Source organism: Theropithecus gelada, chromosome 20 (genome assembly GCF_003255815.1).
Source record: "Theropithecus gelada isolate Dixy chromosome 20, Tgel_1.0, whole genome shotgun sequence".
Taxonomy (NCBI): Eukaryota; Metazoa; Chordata; class Mammalia; order Primates; family Cercopithecidae; genus Theropithecus; species Theropithecus gelada.
The window spans coordinates 26,268,277-26,282,497 of record NC_037688.1 but is presented as its reverse complement, the minus strand read 5'-3'; the positions used below and the strand labels follow the sequence as shown (position 1 = coordinate 26,282,497).

The 14,221-nt window shown below is 47.8% G+C and overlaps 1 protein-coding gene across 1 annotated transcript in view; it reads left to right on the top strand.

Annotated features, from left to right (window-relative positions):
- The first annotated feature begins 968 nt into the window (after positions 1 to 968).
- The window catches only part of SMPD3 (sphingomyelin phosphodiesterase 3), a 92,366-nt gene continuing 79,113 nt past the window's right edge, over positions 969 to 14,221 (top strand). The window contains exon 1 of the mRNA XM_025370228.1: positions 969 to 1,317. The gene's annotated coding sequence lies outside the window, so the exon portion shown is untranslated. The remainder of the gene's footprint in view (positions 1,318 to 14,221) is intronic.

Below are 14,221 nucleotides of genomic sequence, written 5' to 3'. Positions count from 1 at the left end.
TAGCTAGTGAGTGCCTACTACGTGCCAGATACTAGACACTGGACTGTAAGTATGAATAGTATAGACATGGCCCCTCCCCTGTGGATCTTATAATGAGGAAGACGAGTACATAAACATGCAAGTAGAACAGGGGAAGTAGATGGTGCTGCTCAAACACAGGGTGGGGCACTCAACAGAGAGCCCAGCATCTAGATGTCTTCACAAAACAGGCGGTGTCTAGGTTGGGGCTTGCCGAGGAGTTAGCTGAGGGCAGGGTGGAGGGGCCCAAGGGAGTAGGAGACTTCCCAGCTTCCAAAGAAGTTAAGAGTGTTGCAAAAAGGTGGAGTCCAGATCTCGAAGGGGAGAGTGGGCTTAAGTCCCGGGGCATGGGAAGCGCCCTCCATCTGCTGCGTTAGGGGAGTTGCTGCGGTATCCGGTAGTGGTGTGAAGGAGGCCAGGACCTGCGATGGGAAGACGGAGACGGGAAGGCCCTGGTAGCCTAAGGGATGACCAAAAGTGAAGGGCTCCTCTATGACAAGATTGAGACAAAAATAAAGGAATAAAGTTCTGAATGCGGTGGGAGAGTCTCCTCCGTCCTCCCTCACCTTTGCTGGGCAGGAACCAAAGCGGCTTGCCCTCGGTTTGCCCCATCACCGACGGGTGTGGTGGGGGCACAGCTCTTCGCCCTTCTTCTCAGATAGGAAAACTGAGGCCCCGGGTCCTGAAGCAGAAATCAAGGTTTTCTCCTCGAAATGGCCTCCCAAGAGGCTGCCCGGGGTCTCACACGATCCTTCGAGGGTCCTGCGGCCTGCCCCACTTCTCTGCCAACCATCCTCGCCTGGTAGTCTTTGCTATGGAAACGGTCCTCCCGCCCTGCTCCGCGCCTCCGTGTCTTCAGTGCACCCTGGGAAATGCAGTCCCTCTCTGTTTGCCTGCCCGCGGCGTGAGCCCACTCCGCGTCCTTAAAGAACTATAAGTCCCAGAAGGCTGTGTGAAACTCCACCGGTCTCTGGGGGATGTGGTCTCGAAGGAGAGACCCAGGAACCAGAGGGCGGGGCCGGAGGGAGAGGGGACGACGCCCCCAATGGGCAGACTCCTGGGCGGGGTCCGGGTCACCATTGGCTACGGCGGAGCGAAGGAGGCGGGGTCAGAGGAATGAAGCGCGGAGCTGTTCGCCGCTCCAGGTGCTGAGTCTGAGGGAGGCTCCGGACCCGAGAGCCGCGAGAGCAGCCGCCGCTGCAGCCGCCGCCAGATCTGCGGCCGGGAGCCCGGGCTGAGGAGCCGGGAGGAGCAGGGTGCGCTGCCGGGCGCTGACCGTCCTCCCGCCCGCCGTCAGAGGTCGGTGCTGCTGAATTCGCTTTTGTTTTCTTGGGGAGGGGGCGAACCGAGGCGTGAGGGGCTCGGGGAGTTGACGGGACGTGTTCTCGCTGCTCTCAGGACCGTGGGTCCCGGACAGCCATAGACTGACTAGGGGCCTCCTGTGGCCCGGCGCCGGAGGTCGGAGCAGCTTGGGTTAGTTTTTGTTTTATCGTGGAGAAGGCTTTTGAGTATGAGGGTCGAGGGCTGGGGGACACCACCCCCAATCTCTCCTGGGAGAGCGAGGAGGCTTGGACCCTCCTTCCCACTGTGCCTGGCGACCGGACTGCTCGAATTACTGAGGACGGGAGGAGGGGGTGTTGTGGGATGAGGGGACTGGAGGCAGGGGGACCCCTCCCCGCAACACTTCGGCTGCTCGAGGTTACAAAGGAGTCTGGTGGTGATGGATGAGATCGCGGACCGCTATCCCCAGCCCAGACCCTCCCAGGGTTATTAAAGAAAGGCGTCTTGGGATGCCGGGAAGACCCTTCCCCAGGCCCCTTCCTCCACACTCGCCCCCTCCCTATCCCCCCTCCTCCCCAGGCCCTAGGGTTTTGTAAGGAGGAGGACCGAGGATGTGGATGAGACAGAGGACTCTTACCCCTTCCACTTGGACCCTCCTAGGTTATTGGTGAGGGGTGGAATTGGGATGTGGCAGGGAAAGGCTGGGAGACCCCTCCCCATCCTGCTCGGAGTCGCGGGTGGAGGAAAGCACTGACACTCGGACTCCCCCGCGCTTGGGCCCGCGCCTAGGGTTGGGTGGCCTGGGTGTGGGAGGTGGTGTAGGGGGATGTAAGAGGAGACGAGGGACCCCTCCCCATCACTCCCCACCCGGGCCTCATCTCCCAGGCCCTCCCTACCTGGATCCAGGCCTGGGGCTCTAAGTCGAGACGACCCTCACTAGCCCACCACGCCCCGGGGACTGAGCCTCTGGCACCTCAGCTGGGGCCCAACCTCAGATGGGCATGTGCAGAGCGGGACGGGGCGGATCTCCTCTCAAGCACTCAAGAGCTCCAGGTAAATGCTACCCCCAACCTCGTGCCCGCGAATCTTTGGGGGCTGCTCCGCTCCGATGCAGGGCGCACCCAAAACCGAGGCTCGGGGACCTGCTTCTAGGACGCGTGGTGGCTGTTCCCAGGCACGGGGCTTTCGCGCTCGGCCCAGGCATCCTCGAGAGGACAAAGCGGCGGTCGCTGCACTGGCAGGCCTGCGCCGCGGGCTGGGCGGGGGGCGCGGCCTCGGAGGGGGGGCTTCGGGCGCGGCGCGGGCAGCTTCCACGGAAACGTGCTGGGAGCGGGGCGGGAGACAAAGCGCACGGGCTTCTAGCGGGCCAGCGCGAGCCGGGATGGAAAATCCCGAGGGAGGAGGCGGCTGAGCCGGGGCAGGGCACTATGCCCCACATCTTTCTCTTTTCCCATACCCCCTACCCTGAGGCCAGCCAGGCACCCAGGATTCTGTGCACACGATGGTAAACAGGACCCCTTCGGGGGCCGGTACGGGGGGCGTTCAGGCCCTGTGACCTGTGACCACTAGGACAGGGACAGGTGAGGGCTCCACCTTGAGCAAGGGGCCTGGAGTTCACGGGGCATGAGTGGACCAGGATCCAGAGGGACATCCTGACTGGACCCTCCCACGCCCCATCAGCCATGTTAGGTCAAATTTGGTTCTGGGGTGGGGATGTGTTTAAATGTGTGAGGGTTTGCATGGATGATGGTGTGGGTCAGAGTGTGGGTGTGAATGTGTGACCGGTTGAATGTACCCATGTGTGTTTCAGTCTTCATGTGTGTGTGTGTGTGTGTGTGTGTGTATGTAGGTGAACCACTTACTCATTTACTGCTGGACTTGGATGTTGTGGGGGTGGGGAGCAGGGTAGTCACATCTTCAACTCTCAAGCCACAGCAATGGCCTAGGGTCTGAGCGGATGCCCTCAGGGTGAAGGCAGCTTCAGGTTGCTTTGTGCCTAGCCTGCCTGGCCTGCGTAAGGCCCAGTAAGTGGGGAGTTCACAAGTATGTGGAGACTTCTTCAGCCCTTCTGAGGTCTCAGGTCTGACCCTAACATACTCACCAGTGCCCTGCCCTTCCCATTTTATCAGAAGCTTTATCCTACTGTAATAGGCTGCTCCAAAGACCAGAATTCTGCCCCCTCACCACCACCATGTGCTTCCAAGTGAGGCTTAGCAGGGGACTCATCAACAGAGTCACTTATGATGTGGGTGCAAGACTACGTGGCAAGACAACTTTTGTCGCTTTGGCCTCCATGTCTGGAAGGGCATGGCACTGATGTTGCTGGTCAGTCACAGGTGGTGTCTCAGAAATACTAGGTACACTCAGACAAGAAACAAGGGTAACACAGACGTACACTACAAGGTGATACCCCTAGAGGATGAGCATGGCCCTCCCAAACCTGCCCTCCCCAATAAGTTACCCTGATCTCACAGCGCTTGTATAGCAAAGGTACTGTGCAGCTTTGAGATAATCTTCACAGAGATCTACTTCCCATAGGATGAGAGACCAGATGATGGCCAGCAGAACAGCAGAAAGAGCAGGTACCACACAATGTAGCCACCATCTATCTAACCCAGGCTGCCTGGTCCAGTTCCCACAAGTATCCACTCCCAGTGTCCACAGCGACCTCTGCTGGAAAGAGGTTAAACCAGACACAATTTGGCAACTAACACTCCCCCACGGTGTAGAGGCTCAGAGTGGGTGTGAGCGTTGTTAGGTAAAATCACAAACCTTTTTACTGGGGGGCTCCCTCCTACCTTCAGAGTGTCAAGTTGATGTTCTTGTCTGAAGTTCTTTCAAGTTAGTTCAAGCCATGGAATTGCTGCTGTCTTCAGCAATGGAAATGTTTAAAGAGGGCTTGAAGGCCTTTGTTCAAGTTTCTGACCAGTGGAAGGTGGGCATCAAACCCATTTATAAGGATAATGCATGGAAAACACTTACCAAGGTCAAAGAGGTTTAGGCATCTCCTATCTCTCCCTCTACCTCTACTACTCTCTTCTCCTCTTTTCCTGTTCCACATTTATCCTCTTCTTTCCCTCATTATTAAATTAGTCAATAACATTTTTCACAAGTAAACCCTCTTTTCCTCAAAAACAATGTAGCCCAGAAAATGAAGGCATCTGGAGGCTATTATCAAATGCAAAAAGCTGCAAATACGGCTCTTCCAGACCTAATGACAGAAGTGGGGGAGAGAGATGAGACATGCTCAATCCTAAATGCCCATCTGGTGACATGTGTCTCTTCTCCTGGAGTCACTCTGAAGGAATTTCGCACAGTTACAAAATCTTAAGAGCTCCTCAAAGGAAAGAAGGTATTTTAATACCTGGTATTGTTCTTACTTTGGCATCCATGTGATTTGCATTGAACTATGTGACTCAGTATCATAAAGTAAAAATAGGACTTAATCTCTTCCTTGCCTGTTTGGAAGGTGACTGCATATGGTGTGTTGTGTTCTGCATTGGAGAGTGAAAAGCTAAATTGCCTCATAAATTGAACCACCTGCTTATCCTGATTAGAATGGTGCTTAACATCACCTACAGGCAATAACGTTATTTTATGTTTCTTTTAATTTATACCTGAATCTTTGTCTTGTAAAACATTTCCTCATGCTCATACATTATTACTTTCACTTGAAGTTAATCAAGAATGTTTAATCCTTGTACTGAAGCCAAACAAATTAAATATCAGCAGATTCAGGAAGATGTGGGTGGTGTTTCTGTTCTTTTTGGGCTCAAAAAAAAATTTGGAGTTCATAGAAAAGAAGGAAAAGGCCCTAAGATTTGGTAAATCTTGTGAGCATTTCTGAAAGGCTCCTTAGAAATTTCCAGAAGGGCTGGTCATGTTGAAGAATCTGAACATGCATGCAAGTGGCAGCATGCATGCTGGAAATGAGACTGCAGCCCTGGCATTCCTAAATCACTGCACTAATGCAGCCTTTGGAAAATTTCCCAAGACCCTCCTGTTCCCTGGGGCAGCCGGCTCAATCGCTATGGAGTAGAGCTGTCCAAGGTTCTGGAGTGCTGGCCTCACCCACCTGGTGGGAAGGGAGGACTTCAGGGTGTGAACTAGAAGCAAGAGCTGAGGGCCATGGCCTCCGAGAGGATTCCCCCAAAGCTGATTACAGAATGGAATAGGAGGAAACAGAGCTGTGGAGGGTGTTACTGAATTACTTCGAATGAACTCATCAGCAATCCCTGTTTAAAGAATTATGAGCTAATAAGAGGAGACATTTTCTGACCCAGGCTCTTCACATGTAAGAATGTATTTAATCCTCACAGTCCTATGAGGTAGGTGGTGGCATAATTCCCACTTTCAAGGTGAGGAAACAAAGCTTTGAGGGCTTTCCCAGGGTTGCACAGAAAGGGAAGAGTTTAGGTTCCATCCTGGATCTCAAACTCTGGAAGTTCCTCCTTACCACTGTTTTTCCCTATTGCTATTATAGAAATAAAATTGAACTATTGGATTGTCCTATGTAAGGTTATAATCAAATGCCAGAGGAATAGGATTGGGGGCCAACTAGGATTTAGACACAAATCAGTCTTTTCAAGTTCAGCAAGGATAGTGCCACCTACTTTACATCTTATCCAGGTTTGTTAACTGAACTTGTTTACCAAAGAATGGGGAGAGGGCAGTATAATGACCCTCATGACCAATAGCCCAGGGGTTTCTTTCCAGCATGGAAAATTTTCATAGGAAGCCAAGCGTAGATGGCAACAAAGTGTTGTCATTGTTTTTCCTTTTTAAGAAAGGAAGGAAAATTAAAAAAACATGAGGAAGCTGTTATTATTTGACAAAGAGTACACATAGAGCCAAAGAAATAGAGCTTGTCTTTATTTCCTAGCATCCTGTTACAAAGCTGAAGACACTCTTATTGTTAAGAGATTCCTTCCACCTATTCCCACTCTCAGATTTTCATAGCAAAGCCTCTAACACCTAAATAAAATTTTCACTGTGTGGGCCTCAGCCAATCTCAGGGAAGCATTACATTCCTGTCCTTATGCCACCCAACCAAAGCTCTACCTCCATATGTGGCTGCAAGACTCTAGAAGGTGGGAAGGTTTGGGGTTTGGTGAATTTCAGACCACAAGTCTGGTCCTCCTAAAGTGGCAGTTCCAACTGCTCCAATCTTGCAACATACACAGGGACTGGTTTCTGAGAACTCCCCTTTCAGTTTGGGTGTCTAAAGAGGGTAGAAAGGAATGAACTTACATTTTTTCTCCTCTCCCAGGGCCTCAGTCTGTACAACACTCAGATAGGGGGTTAGCCTTTTAAGAAAAATGCTTCATATCCAGCTGAGTCTCCATTACATTTTGAGTGATTTCTTCCCCTTCCAAGTTGGGGCTTTGCAGAGCTCTGATGAAAGGAGCAAAGGCTGCTACTGCTTCTCCCGAGGGCACTTGGAAGCCAAGGACCCGGCACCCCGTCTGGGTCTGCTCTGACTCATATGACTGCAGACAGATTTGATTGTTTTCTTATTTAGAGTCATTAATTAACTCTCCTCAGCATCAGAACAGCATGTAATAAGAAGGAGACCATTTGCGGGGGTCTCTAGGCAGCCATGCCTAGGGCTGAGTACCATCTCCTTTGCACACAGGATCAGGAAATGGTTTCTAATCCTGGCTATAACCCTTCAGAAATCTTAGATTGTTAAGATTTTAGGCCGATATGAGAAAGTGCAATTAATTGCTAAGGCGGTTATGATCATTCTGGCAAAAACTGGGAGGCCTAGGAGTCCCTCAAAGGAGGACTGGATTTCCATTCATTCAACAGACGTTTCTTGTGCCTACAGAAATGTGTCAGGCACAGAGCTGGGCACAGGGAACACAACCACAATGTGGGATAAGTCCTTTCTTATAGAAATCTTGAATGGAACAAGGAAACAGGCACAGAAACCCTGAAAGAATGTGTACTGTAAGCAGAAAGAACTTTAGAAATGGGAAGAATCTTAATAATCATAAACCATCATGTATTTTTTAACATGAGGAAAGAGAGTGAGGGAAGTTGAGGGTTGCTCTGGCCACAGCCCTGGTTAGTGGTTCTAAGATGGGGCTTAGAACCCAGATTTTTTAATGCCTAAAGCATGTTCTTTCCACTGTCCTAAACTGTTGCTCTGTTCATTTAATTATACAAAGGGCACATTTCCATTAATATAGGCTTCTTTGATCCAATACCAATGCAAAACCCAATTTTAAAGTTGAAATAGCCCAGGCACAGTTGCTCATGCCTATAATCCCAACACTTTGGGAGGCTGAGGCGGGAGGCTTGCTTTGGGCCAAGAGTTCAAGACTAGCCTGGGTAACATAGTGAGACCCTGTCTCTATAAAAAATGAAAACATTAGCTAGGCATGGTGGTGAATGCTTGTAGTCCCAACTACTTGGGAGGCTGAGATGGGAGGGTTGCTTGAGCCTGAGAGTTCAAGGCTGCAATGAGCTATGATTATACCACCACACCCTAGCCTGGGCAACAGAGCAAGATTCTAAATTTTTTTTTAATTTAAAAATGTTAAAAATAAAGTTGAAATAGAAACAAATAATAGAAAAAATAGGAAAAGTAGAATGTCCTTCTATATATCTGTTGTCCAATATGGGGCCATAAGCACTTGAAATATATCTAGCAGCAATTAAGATGTGCTGTAAGTATAAAACATACACCAGCTTTCAAAAAATTAGTATAAAAAATAATATAAAATGTTGCATTAGTAATGGTAATATTGATTACAGGTTAAAATAATATTTTAGATATATTAAGTAAAATATATTTAAATTAATTTCACCTGTTTCTTTTTACTTTTGTAATGTAGCCACTAGAAAATTTATATTAGGCCGGGCGCGGTGGCTCAAGCCTGTAATCCCAGCACTTTGGGAGGCCGAGACGGGCGGATCACGAGGTCAGGAGATCGAGACCATCCTGGCTAACATGGGGAAACCCCGTCTCTACTAAAAAATACAAAAAACTAGCCGGGCGAGGTGGCGGGCGCCTGTAGTCCCAGCTACTCGGGAGGCTGAGGCCGGAGAATGGCGTAAACCCGGGAGGCGGAGCTTGCAGTGAGCTGAGATCCGGCCACTGCACTCCAGCCTGGGCGGCAGAGCGAGACTCCGTCTCAAAAAAAAAAAAAAAAAAAAAAGAAAATTTATATTATATATGTGGCTTGCATTTATAACTCATATTATATTTCTACTGGGCAGCGTTGTTCTAGACTGCTTCCATTTAGGAGGATATTTTCTTTATAAACTGAGGCATTTAGCAAAGTAGGTCTGCAATCAATTAGCCTGGAATTTGAATCCTGGCTCTGCTATTTGGGCTGTGTAACCTTGAGCAAGTTGTGCGTTTGTTTCCTCACCTGTAGAATGAGGTGATAATAAAGCCTGCCTCCTAGATTTCGAGCTAAATCACTTAGAACAGTGACTGACAGGTCCAGAGTGAGTGTTCACTTAATATTAACTATTGTTATTACTATTGGAGGAAGCTTATGAAGTGTTACAAGATAAGGGCTGGGAGGCCGAGACAGGTGGATCACGAGGTCAGGAGATCGAGACCATTCTGGCTAACACGGTGAAACCCCGTCTCTACTAAAAAATACAAAAAACTAGCCGGGTGAGGTGGCGGGTGCCTGTAGTCCCAGCTACTCGGGAGGCTGAGGCAGGAGAATGGCGTAAACCTGGGAGGCGGAGCTTGCAGTGAGCTGAGATCTGGCCACTGTACTCCATCCTGGGTGACACAGCAAGACTCCGTCTCAAAAAAAAAAAAAAAAAGATAAAGGCAACAGGAAGGAGAGCAAGCAGACAATTTTCAGATAAATCAAGCTAAAGATTTATTACTAGTTAAAACGTGACTGAAAACACTTGCTAAGTATGTGGCCCCTATTTTCTGACAGATAATGATGTTGAGGAAAGATTTCAAGCCATTTACATAAGCATACAATGAATAAACAAATTAGCTAACTGCATTATGCACAGGTCTTGACTTCAGCTAATGAGTTGAGGAAGAGGATGATTGTACCAGATGACTCAAGAGCTCTAAGTCTCTTGGACTCCCAGATTCCTCAGGGAATGACAACCTTGTGCTCTGGGAGAAAAATTCTGGACAGGAATCAGACATACCCAGGGTCAAAGCTACTCTGCCACTTACTGGGCTTGGTCAAGACACTGAGTCTCAGTTTTCTCTTCTGTAAAATGGAAGTAGTATCAACTCTCTCGCAGGTTGTAGTGAGGATTAAATTACATAATACAAATAAAACATCAGGTACATAGTAGGCACTCAACAAATGATAGCTGTGACTAAATGGGATTTCAGGTATTCTTTAATAGAGAACTTTTTGTTCTTTAATATAGAATTTGCAGTTCAGGCCAAGCACAGTGGCTCATGCCTATAATCCCAGCACTTTGAGAGGTCGAAGCGAATGGATTTCTTTAGTCCAGGAGTTCAAGACCAGCCTGGGCAACATGGTGAAACCCTGTCTCTACTAAAAATACAAAAAATTAGCCAGGCACGGTGTGTGCACCTGTAGTCCCAGCTACCAAGGAGGAGGCTGAGGTGGGAGGATCACCTGAGCATGAGAGGTAGAGGCTGCAGTGAGCCAACATTGCACCACTGTACTCCAGCCTGGGCTACTGGAATGAGACCATTTCAAAAAAACAATGAAAAACAAGAGAGATAATTTGCTGTTCAGAATCTTCAGAGCCTTTCCTACAACTCTACCGTGTCATTCCCTATCCTTATTCAGTCCCTGAGGAGATTGAATGGACAGTTTCACCTGATTAAGTGTGTCTACACCAAAACGTAGGATCTCAGGAACTTTGGGCACACTCTACACAATCTTTCATGTTCTTCTCTGTCTGATTAACGCACATGAGGCTCTTTCCTGGGATAATGAAGCAAGTAGCAAAATGGGCATTGTTCTCTATCATGTTTACTCTGAAGTTCTGACCTCAGTGTTTAGAGCACTTTACATGTAGCTTTGCTTTAAAAAAGAGATAACATAAATATGGAAACCAGAGCCCAGAGCCATTTCTCCCGACCCCTAGGGCAGACCATGGGTCCATTCACTGAGTAGCTCTGAGGGAACACATATTGTTGCTGTTCTCAACCATCGCCTCTTCTTCCAAAAGTTTGCCTTCTGGAGGAAGACGGCCGAAGACATATGTATTAAGCTCAGTGAAGGCTTATGTTAACAGAGCATGTTGAACTGTAAAGAAAATACTCAGATTAGTCCTATAGGAAAAGTGAGGATCCCTTCAAATGTTTTAGCAGGAGAGCAACACAGTTTCTTGACTCAAAGAGTGGTGGGTGAATTGAGGTGGAGGGAGGCTCACCTCTGGTTCTGTTGAGAGGCCCCTGACTTCCAGGTACCAAGTACCAGTGATAAGTTATCTGAGGATAGTCTGGAGTTAATATGCACATTTTCCTACTTATTCTTTCTTTTGTTCATTCAACAAATGCCAAATGATGGATAGCTACAGTGGGGTGTTTTGAGAACCTTCCCCAGGAGGAGACCAAGGTCTGGCTGGGGAGAGGAGAGACGCTCATATGGAGATTGAACCAAGGAACAGGGGCTGGAGTAACCATAGGAGGCCTGATTAAGGCAGGTTGGCTATGGCAGTGGAAAAGCTATGGATGCCAACCAAACTTGAGTCTGAATCACACTTTTACCACCAAATGTGTGGCCTTGGGCAAGTGCTTTAACCTTTCCAAACTTCCTCTTTCTCCTCTGGGGCAATAAAACTAACTTTTCCTGGGCTGCCATGGAAATTACATGGCAATATATATGAAAATGGTTAGAGACAATACTAACCCTCGTTCAAGTGTTTACAGTGGGTCAGGCATTGTGCTCAGCAACACATATGTGTAAAAGAATACCATTATTATCCCTACTTTATAGCTGAGGAAAGCAATGCTCAGGGACTTTAAGTAACTTGCTCAAGGTCATGCAGATAGTAAGAGGACCAGGACCCCAACCCAGGCAATCTGACTGCAGAGCCTGTTCTTAACCCCTGAGATCACTGCTTCTCTGGTTCAAGATCAGCAAGAACCCAATAACTATTATTTTGAAGGAGAGAGAGGTGATTTGTGGGTCAGCTTGTGGAGAAGTCTTATGCTTTGTCTTCAAGCATGGGTACAATATGGAGAATCTCTGAGGGGTGAGTGGGATGGGGAAGGAAGGCAAGGGAAAGTTGTGATCAAATGAACAGGGGTAGGAATGAGAATGCTATGTTCTGGGAGCACTGAAACGGAGAAGTTTCCACATGAAATAGATGTTTGGAAGGAAGAGTTGAGAAAGCCTTGAATGTCAGACTAACAAGTGTTAGAGAATCAAAAAAGTTCATAGGCAAAGAAAGGGATATGAAATCTGAAGCCTTCAGTTTGAGGCATCTCACTGAATCTGGGTAATTTGTGGCAGTGTTGAGTGTGCTCACCAAGTATCTGAAAGCCAGAGCTTCTGGAGGGTATTGCCAGGTAGCACCACAGTCGAGCATTCCTACCAGTACTATTTAGTTTTCAAAGAATTTACATGGTCTTTTCTCTCATTTGGTCTTCACAAAAGCCCTGGGCAGGTGAAGGGTAGCAGGTCTGCCACAAGGATTCCTGCCTGTGTCTAGTTGCAGGCAGGAAAGTCTGCCACGAAGCACAGATGCCAAGAACAGCTGCAGTGCCCAAACCTAAGCACAAAGCTTAGAAGAGGCTTTCTCTGTGAGGGAAGAGAGAAGATTTGCTCCCTGTGCTCTGGGAGGCAGGAAATAGTATCCTTTGGTTCATGATTCCCAGTGACACCCCTGAGCAGCTGCCTCCCAAGGTGGCTGCTGGGAGGGCCTGAGTTGGGGTCACTGCAAATTCCACAGCCCTTTTTGGTTGCAGCACCATCAGTCACCTGCTCCCATGCAAACAGCTTGTTTCACAAAAGATTTTTTTGGACCTGCCATCTTGAATTCATTCTGCTTATTTCTCTGTAGGCTGCAGGGGCTGAAAACCAAACCCCATCCTTCTTAGGCTGGTTAGAAGGAAAATCTGTCTTTTCTAATGGCTGCAGTCGCACTCTGCGCCAGATTTCTCTCCATGGCTATGCTTCTAATGACAATGGAAAACAAAGGCAGGAAGGGAGAGGGGCACAGATGCAGCACTTCTTCCAAGAGGCACCAGCAGTTCTGTGGAGGATGCAAGGCAGTGAGGAGGTAACTTTCACAGCTATGAGAGAGTCTCTTGATGAGTAAAGAGTTTTGATGTGCCCGATGATAGAGGATGAAAGAGATCACTGTGTTTTGTTTGAAAAGTCATGCTAGAATTCCAGATGCTCTCCACAGTTCTGGAAGGGTGAATACAAGGGTGGGCAAGGCCACAACAATTTTGATAAGTTGTCCAGGGATAAGACCTTAGTGATTATAAACATATAACTAATGAGAAATGACAAACACCTGGAAATGAAATGTTAAGGCTCATCTGGCCATTGACCCCAGTAACAATGTGTGTCAGCACATGCTGAACTCAACAGGGTTGAATGGTGACTTCTGGAAAATAAAATCAAGTTGGGAAATCAGAATGATAATAATACAGGCACAGATGTTTGGAATGGCTGTGCATCCGAAAGTAGGGCTGTTTGGTTACGTCAGAGCAACTTCATCAGCCAGGACCAAGTGTTCACGCCTTCCTCACACACCTGGTTCCTACTCTGGGTTGAACCCTGTGCTAGACATTGGAGAGATGGAAGTGAATGAGACACAGTCCCTGTCCTCAGGGAGGTAGTCAATTCTAAAACAGAACAAGAGATGCAGTGTAGAAAATGTACAAATGAACATGGCCACTTCATGAAGTTCCCTTCTAGGTGCTTCCTCATGCCTCTGAAATTAATGTAGCCCAACAGGTGAGGCAAGTTGGGATCTTATAAATACTGCCAACCTTATCTCACATCAGGTCTACGCAGACCTGGTATGTGGAACCTGAGGTAGCAGAGTAAAGGCAAAGGAGGTAAAGGCTGGTGTATTTCAGAAGCTTGTATACAGTCAGTGAGAATGATTTGCCTTTGTATTCTTTATTTGAAAGACAAGCTCTTGAGACCCTTTGCCTGCAATTAGAGCATGCTGTCACAAGGGGCACCATGAATTAGTGTGGTCCAAGCAGCCATGTGTCCCACAGGCATGGTATGCTGAGCAAAGTACAGTTTTTCCATTGTTAACCTTCAGAAGAATATAACTTTAAATTAATTGACTATAATGGGATTGCACATTTAATAAGATCAAGCCATAGTAACCTATATGTAGTGAGTGGAGGGTTGTGAATTCATCAACATTCATTTAACAAAATCCATTGTGTGCCTACTACTATGTACAGAGAAAAGCACAAAGTCCCTGCTTGGTACTCAAGTCCTAGAAGGAAGACAGAGATAGATAATTACAGTGCAGTGAGATAAGTGGTAATATGGAAGGAGGAGCAGAGAGCACTGGGAACATGGAGGAGTGAATAATTCTACCGGGGAAACACACACCACACACACACATGCACACTGTTGTGTGTTGGGTCCAGACAGTAGCACCTGAGTCAGAGGGTTTATATCAACACACACAGAAGGGGAAAAGCCAATGTATTGGAATACTTTTAGATGCTATAAAGGATTCAGATTGTTCTATTGCATGAACTTGGACATATCACCTCTGTCTCTTGACCTCAGTTTCCTAATCTGGTGCTCTGAGGGTTTGGCAGTGGCTATCTTGACTATGTGGGTAGAGCAGCATGGAGGTTAGAGTAATGACTTTGATCTCCAGTGACCAAGCCTGGGATTGTCCTTGCCCTGCGACCTCCTCAGCACTTGTTTTTTGGGACCCTAGTGATGCCACCACTTGATTCCAGCTGAAATGTTCCAAGGAATCATAGAGGATAAGCTAAGATTCTGGT